The 11,669-nt window shown below is 39.9% G+C and overlaps 1 long non-coding RNA gene across 1 annotated transcript; it reads right to left on the bottom strand.

Moving 5' to 3' along the window:
* Window positions 1-2,271: 2,271 nt before the first annotated feature.
* On the bottom strand, window positions 2,272-3,245 carry LOC129351958 (uncharacterized). The gene is made up of 3 exons (XR_008604817.1): window positions 3,192-3,245; window positions 2,989-3,113; window positions 2,272-2,613 (listed from the first exon to the last, which is right to left on the bottom strand). It is a non-coding gene; the product is annotated as an uncharacterized LOC129351958 (long non-coding RNA).
* Between the last annotated feature and the right edge of the window lie 8,424 nt (window positions 3,246-11,669).

Here is an 11,669-nt window from a genome sequence, read left to right as displayed (position 1 = left end):
ATAAGAAGTCTTCATCAAAACAAACTATACAACTTGAACATCTTGAACATAATATTAATTAAATAAATTTATAAAAAACAGAAAGTTAAAACAATATAACTATTTAGAAATATTATTATGACTACAACAATGTAAGAGTTTTAATATTGCCTTATCAATTCATAGGTCTTCTCTTTTGCTTCATTTTTTAATAACAATTGTACCAAAACTTAAATAATTTATTAGATATCAATATTTATGTTCCCTTTATTGATGAATGTTAGGAAAGCAGAAATTGTGCACTTTTGAATGTCTTAAACAAAATGTTGAAATTGTATCTTTAATTAATATCAACAAAGAATGTAACTACTTCACTTCAAATGAAAACAGTCTTACATAAAACATTTAAAGCTGTGTTATATCAAACGCATGTGACGCCTGAAGTTAAAAAACTAGCCTATGCACAGAACACGCCGATGTTGTCAGGTTTACATTAAGTGTCGGACGCGCTGTAAGCATTGCACGCTATACACAGTTAAAATCGTGTAACGCTAACGAAAACAAACGTCCCTGAAAATTAAAACGCAACATTTATATTACCTACACAAATCCGCTACGCACTTAGGTTGTGTTTCTCCTCGCACTTAGCTTTCTGGATTCCATCATGATTTATACCTTTTATGAACCCACCGCTTCGTTCCTGGTCTTACGCTCGCTCTCCCTGCCACATTGCGTACTTTCTTCATTCTGTATCCCCGTCTGTAACGTAGTATAATGGCGCCCCCCTCCCCCCTCTTTTTTTTCTCCATTTTACATTGTAGTTCACGAGTGCCCACTCTGGCCGAAAGTTACTGTATTTTCTAAACTAAAACTTCACAACTATGCTTTTATATCCAAAAAAAATTAGCATAATTCCAACTACTTAAAACTATACAACCTCAGAGAGGAACTTCCAAACAAAATACTTTTTAAAATTAGTTACCAACTAATATACTTACACAAGCAAGCTGGGCCGCCTTCTGCAGGCCTTTCAGCTCAGGGTCGCTCAATTGAGGGAGCTTATGTGGGAGTCTGCCATGTTCTACAAAGCACAAAACATATAGTTAACAACTTTATAAAGAGAAAACACAATTAAAAATCAATCAACAAATAGCATAAAATACCTACTTCTTTATCTCTGGTAGAGGAAAACAAAATGTCCGAAAAGCAACTGACTAGCCTATATATAAGAAAAAAGCTGAAATGGGCGGTACTAACAGAAATGCCCACCCTTCTTCAAAAATTTAACTGGATAAATGTGGTGATGGACGACAGAAGTTATTTTATTGATAAAGCCCATTTAAGCGTTTATCCTTATAATTATAACAGTTATATTTTTACAAAATTATAAAACATATAAATTTAAAATTACTGACAAAAAAGAAACATTGATACTTTCTAATCAATAATTATATATGATTGGAAATCAAAAATTCTTACCTTTAAAAAGAAGTATTTTACCACTTTTGCAGGTGACTCTTCATAATTCAGCAATTATATATATTCCAAAAGTACTACAATGTATATTACACACCACTTCTTATACATTGACCTGAAATAAATGAAACAAAACAAAATACATCTGCAGATTTTCTATGCCTACCTTCTGCATATCACCTGACTTCTTTATGCCTGAGATATGATGTTTACCTGCTACTGCAATATTGTGGCCGATATTACTCTGCCATCGTCATTCTGGGTTATAATACTAGTAAGATTGAATCTCTTTCATCCATGTTTTTCGAATGCATTACAGAGACATAAATATAGAGCCCTATATGAATGTTTTTTCGTTTTTTCTTTTTTCTACACAGTAAAATGTCAGTACTGAATTAGCAACCACAGTGTTAATTGTAACACTAACAAAGTGTCTATATGTGTCCAAGTCAGCTGGTGTTAAAGTAACACTTTTCAAAATGTTAAAAGGTTGACAACCATTTTTTGTTAAATTAACACCAGATATTGTTAATATTCAACAATACTGAGGGTCACATTAACATTGCAACAGTGTTAGGGTTAAAATATAATGTTAAAAGTAACACCAGTGTAGTGTTAACCTCAACACATTATGTCGTGTTAAAAAGGTAAATAATTGACCCCACAAAGTGTGAATATCAACCAAATTCACTGCTAAAAAATATTAAAAAAATACACAGAAATGGAAAGTTCAAATTTTATTAAACCCATTTAAGTATTACAGACCTTTAATGCACAGCTCATACTAAAGTTGAAGAATTCTTGTGCTGAACCTTATAAATGTTGCATGTTGGCATATTTAAGTGTTGTTAATTGTCACTCTGATTTCATTGACTCTGGGGCTCTCCTTTGTTGTTGATGCATCAATCCCATAAACTGTTGTTTGGATGAATGTGTAGAAGTTGAGAAGAGTTACATTGTAGGACACAGCAAACACAAAGTGCGCCTTAAAAAGTTCATCGAAGGCAGCCATTTGTCCCTCTGTACCACACAAGGAATGGGCTTCTTATCAAGGATGATGTAGAACTTCTGAATACAGCTCTTCTTCTCTCCAACGCAGAGGAGGAAGGGCTGTGCAGATCCAACTTTGTCAAGGAATGTCACCATGCTTGTCCCCACCTAATATTAAAAGACATCACATTAGAAATAATGGTGTTAGTCCCTCACTAGCAACAAATTAACAACATTTTCCACCTTCCTTTAGCTGTGAGCATGCCACGAAAGAGGATGTGACTTGCAAGGAAACTCCTGTGAGCTTAAGTGAAAAGAGCAGTTCTAATGGGCTCATACAATTCTTTGTGCCATTATTTTCCCATAACCAATTTTCTATTCTATGTTGTCATAAAATTAACCCTGATCTCACCCATAACTTTAAAAAATAACTATAAAATTATAATACAAATAATGCCAAATAACGACTTTACATTTACAGTCTTGTAAAAATGAGATCAATTTACGGTAAGTGAAGCCCATTAATTCATGTCAAAAACATACCTTCATGAGCCTCACAAAACGATCAGCTGCCTCAGTTGCACTAATTTTGACATGTTTCTTCCCTTTGGCGGTTGGAGGCAAGAGATGAACCAGCAGGAGAATGGCTGCTAAGTCGCTATCCCATTCTGATAAAATCTGAACAAGCCATGATTAGAATGTAAATATAGAAAAGACAGTTGAACATATTATATATTAATACATACCATAATCACTTGATTACTCCTGAGCAGACAGAAGGTCATCCAGGTGAATGCTCTGTCGATGCTTTGCTGACAGTAATGATCTTGGGTTTGTAGAACATTGGCCATCTTGCAATAAACTTCCTGAGATGTCTTCTCCAAATAGCATGATGAAGTCCTGCTCAATCTAACAGAAGAAAAAATACCATCCAAAAACCATTTGCTAAGTTAGCTTTTTAGATACACACGTCACCAATATTTCAAATAATACAGATATAGAAGTCTTATCCATGGTTTAAAATAACAACTAGACCTTACCAAATATAACAGATTTCAAATTTACCGTTCACCTAGATATGACAAAACGAGGGAGCTGAATTTGGTGGATTTCCCATTCAAAATGGGTTAAATATCATACACTCTTTCAAGTCTCAAACTAAAAAACCACATTTCCAACGAAACAATGTTTAACTACGAATATTTAACTCACCTTAGGAAAGAATTGTGTCCTTCGTGTAAGAAATGTAGCCATACTGAGAGACGACTGGTGGCGCGATGAAAGAAAGTAGCACGTGCTCTGCACCCGTTATGCGAAGGCGGGGCTTAAGCAACACCAACCAATTAACACTGAATTAACAACGCAAATATTACGGAATTTATTCTGGCAATGTCATTTAATGCTGTGTGGTGTCAAAACAACACTCACACTCTTATTTGACACTACACCTGGCATTTTTACTGTGTACCAAGCTTCTTTACCTTTCTTTTTTCTCTATAAAGGACACTGAAAGAATTATTTCGAATATAAATTTCATTCTATTTTATTTTGAAATTGAAAGGACTTGCTACTGAGAAAAATATAATTGTTCCACACAGTTAAGAAGCGTATTTCAGTGAAATAAGCACAATGGAAATATTCACTTATTGTTGAAGTTAATGTTATTGGTTTTTTGTTGTTGTACAAGTAAACTCTATGAAGAAATTAAGACGGTTTGGATGTGTTTAATACAAAGCACCACAAAGATTAATCGATGAGCTACACTCCTGGATACATCAGCAGATCTGCATAAAATTTTGATATATTGTGGGGAAGCACTGCAAAACGCATCGAAGCATATCGCCTGGTGGATAGGTGCAGAAACGGCATGAAAGCTTCTGCAATGGCGTGTGGCTGCTTAAGCATATGATGAATAACTATACTAGTATTTCGCCAGTAATGGAAAAGTGACCTGTAAGGCCACGCCATACGTTTGGCTCTCAATTCCACATTTTCGGGCACAGCTGCTCCAAACTCACAAGGATGGATCCTCATCCAATCGCCAACAGAAATCCATCACAAATTTGAACGGCGTGGCCTAATTTCTGTCTAGCGCCCCATGGAAAAACAGAAGCCATTAAATATAGGTTGTTATGCCGTTTAACATATAATTATTTAAATATACATAATTATAAGTTTTTCTTTTTTTTTTTTTTTTTTTTGTGGGTTAGAGTTACAAACATTCATAATTTTGCCTAGAAATAAAAGAAAACGTAATTCTATAGAACTGTTCATAAACCATTTCAGTAATTCGCCACTTGGGATCAGTATAGCTCCACCAACGAAACAGCGGATAAAACAGGATGAAGAACAATATCAGTATTTCGCCAGTAGGGGTAAGTGTTAATCCACCAATGACAAAAACAGATCGACAGGGGGTGAAAACTTTACGAGAGCATCTGCCGTGACATTTTCAAAAGGATAGCGGTTAAATATAACCTGAAATGTTATATGAAAGCCCCCAGATAATTTGTGTTGGCTTAAACACGGAGTAAATGTAGCGTTTTGTTAATAACTGTTATTTACTACAGCAAGTAAATGCATCAATTCCCTCGTCTGTGCCTTACTGGTCAGTCAAGGGCAAAAACAAATTTAAGCAATTTGATTGGTTGTGAAGAACTGCACTGTACGTATGGCAGTCGGCCGGAGACCGAGGTTCGGCGCATTACGCTGTGGACTGTACATTTTTTGCTAAACTGTTGGAGCAGCTAAGTTTTCATGAACATTTTGCATGGTTTATGGAGCCACAAAACCGGAGCACGCTAACGTTTTTGGAGCTGCAGACCCAGCACGTTCGTGAGCCGAAACGGACTGTTGGAGAGGAGTTTTATTGCTGTTCGTCTAAAAAGTGGTAACTGGAGATGGGGTGAGTGAAGCCAAGTTCACACTACACAATTTTAGAAAAGTGGGCCGATTCTTAAAACGTGACAGAACACACACTAGCCTATTTAAAATCGTAGGTGTAACGGGTTCGATCGTAGAGTGTGAGGTTTCACTCGAACACATTCTAATACCAGCTACGAAATACCTTCAAATTAAAATTCTGCGCTACCACAGCTGAATTTGGAGTAAACAAACAAACATGGACAACGACGTTGAAGTGGTAACTTTAGTTTGCGGACTTATTTTAACCCAAAAAAGATGTAACCAAAAATCAAAGCTTTGGATTAAGATCTGGAGATATTGTGAGCAAGGATTATATTAGTTGAATCGCAACATGGAGGTGAGTTTTTTTTTCATAAAAAATACTGTTTTTAATGTTTTCGGTTTTTGTCATTTAATTAATCGTTTACGTACAATTTTATAATTTTTTGCTGTGTTTATGTTGTTGTAGAATCTATGCATTTAAAACAGAATGACTGAAACATCAGAGCAGTTTAAGGTAGTAGAAAGCATTTCCTGCATATTCATTTTTAGAAAATCAAATGGAGTTATCCTTTTCCCCCCAACTGACCGCGAAAGCTTAACGTAGCCTATTCCAGATCCTTTAATTGAAACTTATTATATTGTTTAAAATTGTATTATGACTGCAGAATAAAAATCAAATGCGCCATTTCAACCAAAGATTGGAATGCGCTTTTCAACCAGATGTACTCTGTGCAATAATTTTATAATTATCTTTCATTAAAAGATAAAAAAAAGTCGGAGGAACACCACAGAGATTGCGATGAATGAGCAAAGATGATTAAACATTCAATTCCCCGATTTTAGATGAAAGCGGTCCGACGTTCCACCGACTGGACTCGATCAGTCGTAACACACCACACACTACAGGATGATCGGTTACGATTGTTGGGAGCGACAATCTTACAACGTTCTGAGTTCTTAAGACTGATCCATTGGGGTTGTAATATTTACTTGGACCACTTGCTGTGATTAATACCTAATTATTGAGAGGGATTAAACCTGTGCTTTTGTTCTAATGTACTGAAAGTTAACTGTGCTCTCTGAATGTGCATTGCCCTTTGTTATTACTGACCAGAAGGGTTTATTAAACTGATACATCTTAACCTTTACCATTTTCCTGACTCATTTTAGGAAAATGTTAAAGTTGCACTGCATTTAGATCTCAGTTGCAGTTAACATCAAAGCATGTGGGTGTGGCTTAGTGTAAAACTTTCACTATTTGCCATGAACATAAACATTAAAAAAACTTCCAAATGCAAGATCACAGCTGCATCACACTTCCTGTGTTTTCTCTATAGAACAGTCCTGAACACATTTCCATGGTCACTTGATGAAATCACCCTAGCCCCGCCCACTTTTCAAAGGCAATCACCAGTTTTTTCTCCTGTGAGTTTTACTGTTATTCTATCATATATATGGGTTTCATCATGTGAATACTTACTAAAAACGATAACATGATGAACTCTGTGAATGCTGGCAGCTGACCAAACCGCATTGGGGTGTAGAAATGGCGAACTGCAGTTCTTCGCCACGTGCATATGATCGGCTCTAAATGATACGTTGATCATCCGACTGGCGCCAAATTGAATATGTATGACCTTTGTTGACCTCTAAACACCCCAACAACATTGAAATGTATTTTGACTCCACTGCGCCAACTACATTAATACGCCAGCTATATCTCCTCGCTATACAACGAATCTGCACCACATTTTTTGTGCGTCGTCAGGAAGTGCCGCCGAACGCATCGATGCGTACCGCCTGGTGGACGGGCGCGGAAACCGCGCAACGACTTCTGTGTTAGAACGTGGGGAGCGTTGATGGAAACGGAGCAACAGTTTCCGCGGTGCGGGCGGAGGTGCTGAAAACCGCGTGAGAGCATCTGTGGTGGCTGGCGTCAGGCGGCGGTTGCTAGTACCCTGCGGTGGCAATAGGCCGGAGCGGCGCTTGGCTGCGAGGGCCGCTCGAGGCTGCTTGCAGCTTTAATTAGGCCCGAGCAGCTAAGCGCTGCGAAGGCCTATTGTTTCTGTACTGTTTATTATTATTAGGCCCGAGCAGCTAAGCGCTGCAAAGGCCTATTGTTTCTGTACTGTTTCTTATTAGGCCCGAGCAGCTAAGCGCTGCGAAGGCCTATTGTTTTCCTACTGTTTATTATTATTAGGCCCGAGCAGCTAAGCGCTGCGAAGGCCTATTGTTTCTGTACTGTTTCTTATTATTATTATTAGGCCCGAGCAGCTAAGCGCTGCGAAGGCCTATTGTTTCTGTACTGTTTCTTATTATTACGATTCTCCCTCCAAATGAATTGGCTTTTTGGGGGCTTTATCATATTCAAAAACTCACCAAACTTGGCGGAGGCCTTAAGCCTGTTTCAAATTTACGTATTTTAAAGTCGTCGCAAAATTCCACAAGAAATGGCTCAATAGCGCCACCTAGAAATTTTCAAAGGACCCTTTGCTATTCACTTACTTTATCCTAGAGACATGAAATTTGGTACACTTGTAGAGCTCCCCAGGACGCTCAAAATTTACAATTAATGTCATAGTGCAAGTATCACAGGAAGTCAGCCATTTTGGATTGAAGGTCCAATTTTGAGGCCATTTTTGCCGTTTACAGCCTCCGTATTTGATCGAACTCCTCCTAGGGATTTCAATTGATCGGTTTCAAACTCGGTCAGTCTGTTCATAAGGCATGTCCCATCTAAAGTTATCAAAACGGTGAGTTTTTGAGTATGCTGGGGGGGTTAGCAGGGGTCAAAGTTCACCTACTCGCCGTAAAAAAATAAACTGCTATATCTCCTACACAGAAACTCACAGAGGCACCAAAGTTTCTATGATTGATCATCATCGGGTGTCCTACAATACCCTATGGTCGAATGATGACATCACTTTGGCCACGCCCCCTGAGAACAGGAAGTGTAATGTTTTACTGTGAACTTTCACTATCTGACCCCTTTGACCTCATCAACATGAAACTGTGCCCAGAGACAGAAGACATGTTGGTGTATTGAGGATTCCAACCCCGACCAGCTTCCATGGAGCAGGTGGGCGTGGCGGCGTGGCGAAGTGACCTGTAACGCCATCGCCATACGTTTGGCTCTCATTCCACATTTTCGGGCCCAACTGCTCCAAACTGACAAGGATGGATCTTCATCCACTCCCCGACAGGAATCCATCACAATATTTGGTGGGCGTGGCCTAATTTCTCTATAGCGCCCCCTAGAAAACTTTAAATGATCAGCCCCAAGCCATGCTTTAACCTACAATTACGAAACGTTGTACACATGTGTACCTTGTCAGGACTTACAAAAAAGTCTCTTGGAGCCATGGTCTAAACCCCACAGGAAGTCGGCCATTTTGGATTGAAGTTCAAATTTTGACCCCATTTTTGCCATTTACAGCCTTGGTATTTGATCGAACTCCTCCTAGGGATTTCGATTGATCGGCTTCAAACTCGGTCAGTCTGTTCATAAGGCATGTCCCATCTAAAGTTATCAAAACTGTGAGTTTTTGAGAATGCTGAAGGGGGTTAGCAGGGGTCAAAGTTCACCTACACGCCATAAAAACATAAACTGCTATATCTCCTACACAGAAACTCACAGAGGCACCAAAGTTACTGTGATTGATCATCATCGGGTCTCCTACAATATCTATGGTCAAGTGATGACATCACTTAGGCCACGCCCCCTGAGAACAGAAGTGTAATGTTTTACTGTGGACGGTCGCTATCTAACCCCTTTGACCTCATCAACATGAAACTGTGCCCAGACACAGAAAACATGTTGGTGTATTGAGGATTCCAACCCCGACCACATTCAATGGAGCAGGTGGGCGTGGCGGCGTGGCGAAGTGACCTCTAACGCCATCGCCATACGTTTGGCTCTCAATTCCACATTTTCGGGCCCAGCTGCTGCAAACTCACAAGGATGGATCGACATCACCTCCCCGACAGGAATCCATCACAATATTTGTGGGGCGTGGCCTAATTTCTCTATTGCGCCCCCTAGAAAAATTTAAATGATCAGCCCCAAGCCATGCTTTAACCTACAATTACGAAACGTTGTACACGTGTGTACCTTGTCAGGACTTACAAAAAAGTCTCTTGGAGCCATGGTCGAAACCCCACAGGAAGACGGCCATTTTAGATTGAAGTTCAGATTTTGACCCCATTTTTGCCGTTTACAGCCTTCCTATTTGATCGAACTCCTCCTAGGGATTTCGATTGATCGGCTTCAAACTCGGTCAGTTTGCTCATAAGGCATGTCCCATCTAAAGTTATCAAAACGGTGAGTTTTTGAGAATGCTGAAGGGGGGTTAGCAGGGTCAAAGTTCACCTACTCCCCATAAAAAATCAACTGCTATATCTCCTACACAGAAACTCACAGAGGCACCAAAGTTTCTGTGATTGATCATCATCGGGTGTCCTACAATACCCTATGGTCGAATGATGACATCACTTAGGCCACGCCCCCTGAGAAAAGGAAGTGTCATGTTTTACTCTGAACGGTCGCTATCTGACCCCTTTGACCTCATCAACATGAAACTGTGCCAGACACAGAAGACATGTTGGTGTGTTGAGGATTCCAACCCCGACCAGCTTCGATGGAGGAGGTGGGTGTGGCGGCGTGGCGAAGTGACCTGTAACGCCATCGCCATACGTTTGGCTCTCAATACCACATTTTCGGGCTCAGCTGCTGCAAACTCACAAGGATGAATATTTATCCACTCCCCGACTAGAATCCATCACAATATTTGTAGGGCGTGGCCTAATTTCTCTATAGCCCCCCTAGAAAACAGCAGCCCATAGGTTATGTTGTTATTAATTATTTAAATATACATTATTATAACTTTTTATATATATATAAGTTTATTTTGTGGGTTAAAGTACAAACATTCATTCATTTTTGCTAGAAATAATACAAACAAAGTCATTCAGCAAAACTTATGACACAGCGAAGTAAGAACACACTGGGGTCAGTGTTGATGGAGTACCACTGGCACCTTGTGGCAATATACTGGTACTGCTAGTGCAATACCAGTATTGCCCCAGCAGGAGGCAGTGGTACTCCATCAATGAGAAAACAGATCGACGCTACGTAATAACAGTCAGCCGGCGACAGCTGGAGCTGCGAAGTTTTCCTGAACATTTTGCCTGCTTTTTGGAGCCACAGAACTGGACTACGCTCAACATTTTGCTTTGATTTTGGAGTTGGAGAACCGGAGTTGGAGAAGTTTAAACTGAGCAACAGCTTCCGCGGTGCGGGCGGAGGCGCTGAAAACTGCGTGAGAGGTTCTGTGGTGGCTGGCGTGAGGCGGCGGTTGCTCGTACCCCGCGGTGGCAATAGGCCGGAGCGGCGCTTGGCTGCGAGGGCCGTTCGAGGCTGCTTGCAGCTTTAATTAGGCCCGAGCAGCTAAGCGCTGCGAAGGCCTATTGTTTCTGTACTGTTTCTTATTATTAGGCCCGAGCAGCTAAGCGCTGCGAAGGCCTATTGTTTTCCTACTGTTTCTTATTAGGCCCGAGCAGCTAAGCGCTGCGAAGGCCTATTGTTTCTGTACTGTTTCTTATTAGGCCCGAGCAGCTAAGCGCTGCGAAGGCCTATTGTTTCTGTACTGTTTCTTATTATTATTATTATTATTATTATTATTCTTCCACCCAAATGAATTGGCTTTTTGGGGGCTTTATCATATTCAAAAACTCACCAAACTTGGCAGACCCGTAAAGGGAGTTTCAAAATTTTGTATTTTAAGGTCATCGCAAAAATCCCATAAGAAATGGCTCAATAGCGCCACCTAGAAATTTTCAAAGGACCCTTTGCTATTCACTTTCTTCATCGTAGAGACATGAAATTTGGTACACTTGTAGAGCTCCCCAAGATGCTCAAAATTTACAATTAATGTCATAGTGCAAGTATCACAGGAAGTCGGCCATTTTGGATTGAAGGTCCAATTTTGAGCCCATTTTTGCCGTTTACAGCCTCCGTATTTGATCGAACTCCTCCTAGGGATTTCCATTGACCGGCTTCAAACTCGGTCAGTCTGTTCATAAGGCATGTCCCATCTAAAGTTATCAAAACGGTGAGTTTTTGAGTATGCTGAAGGGGGTTAGCAGGGGTCAAAGTTCACCTACTCGCCGTAAATAAATAAACTGCTATATCTCCTACAAAGAAACTCACAGAGGCACCAAAGTTACTGTGATTGATCATCATCCGCTGCCCTACAATACCATATGGTCGAATGATGACATCACTTAGGCCACGCCCCCTGAGAACAGGAAGTGTCATG

This window comes from Poeciliopsis prolifica, unplaced genomic scaffold (assembly GCF_027474105.1).
Source record: "Poeciliopsis prolifica strain line A6 unplaced genomic scaffold, Auburn_PproV2 SCAFFOLD070, whole genome shotgun sequence".
NCBI lineage: Eukaryota > Metazoa > Chordata > Actinopteri > Cyprinodontiformes > Poeciliidae > Poeciliopsis > Poeciliopsis prolifica.
This window is presented reverse-complemented; position numbering and strand designations above follow the sequence as displayed.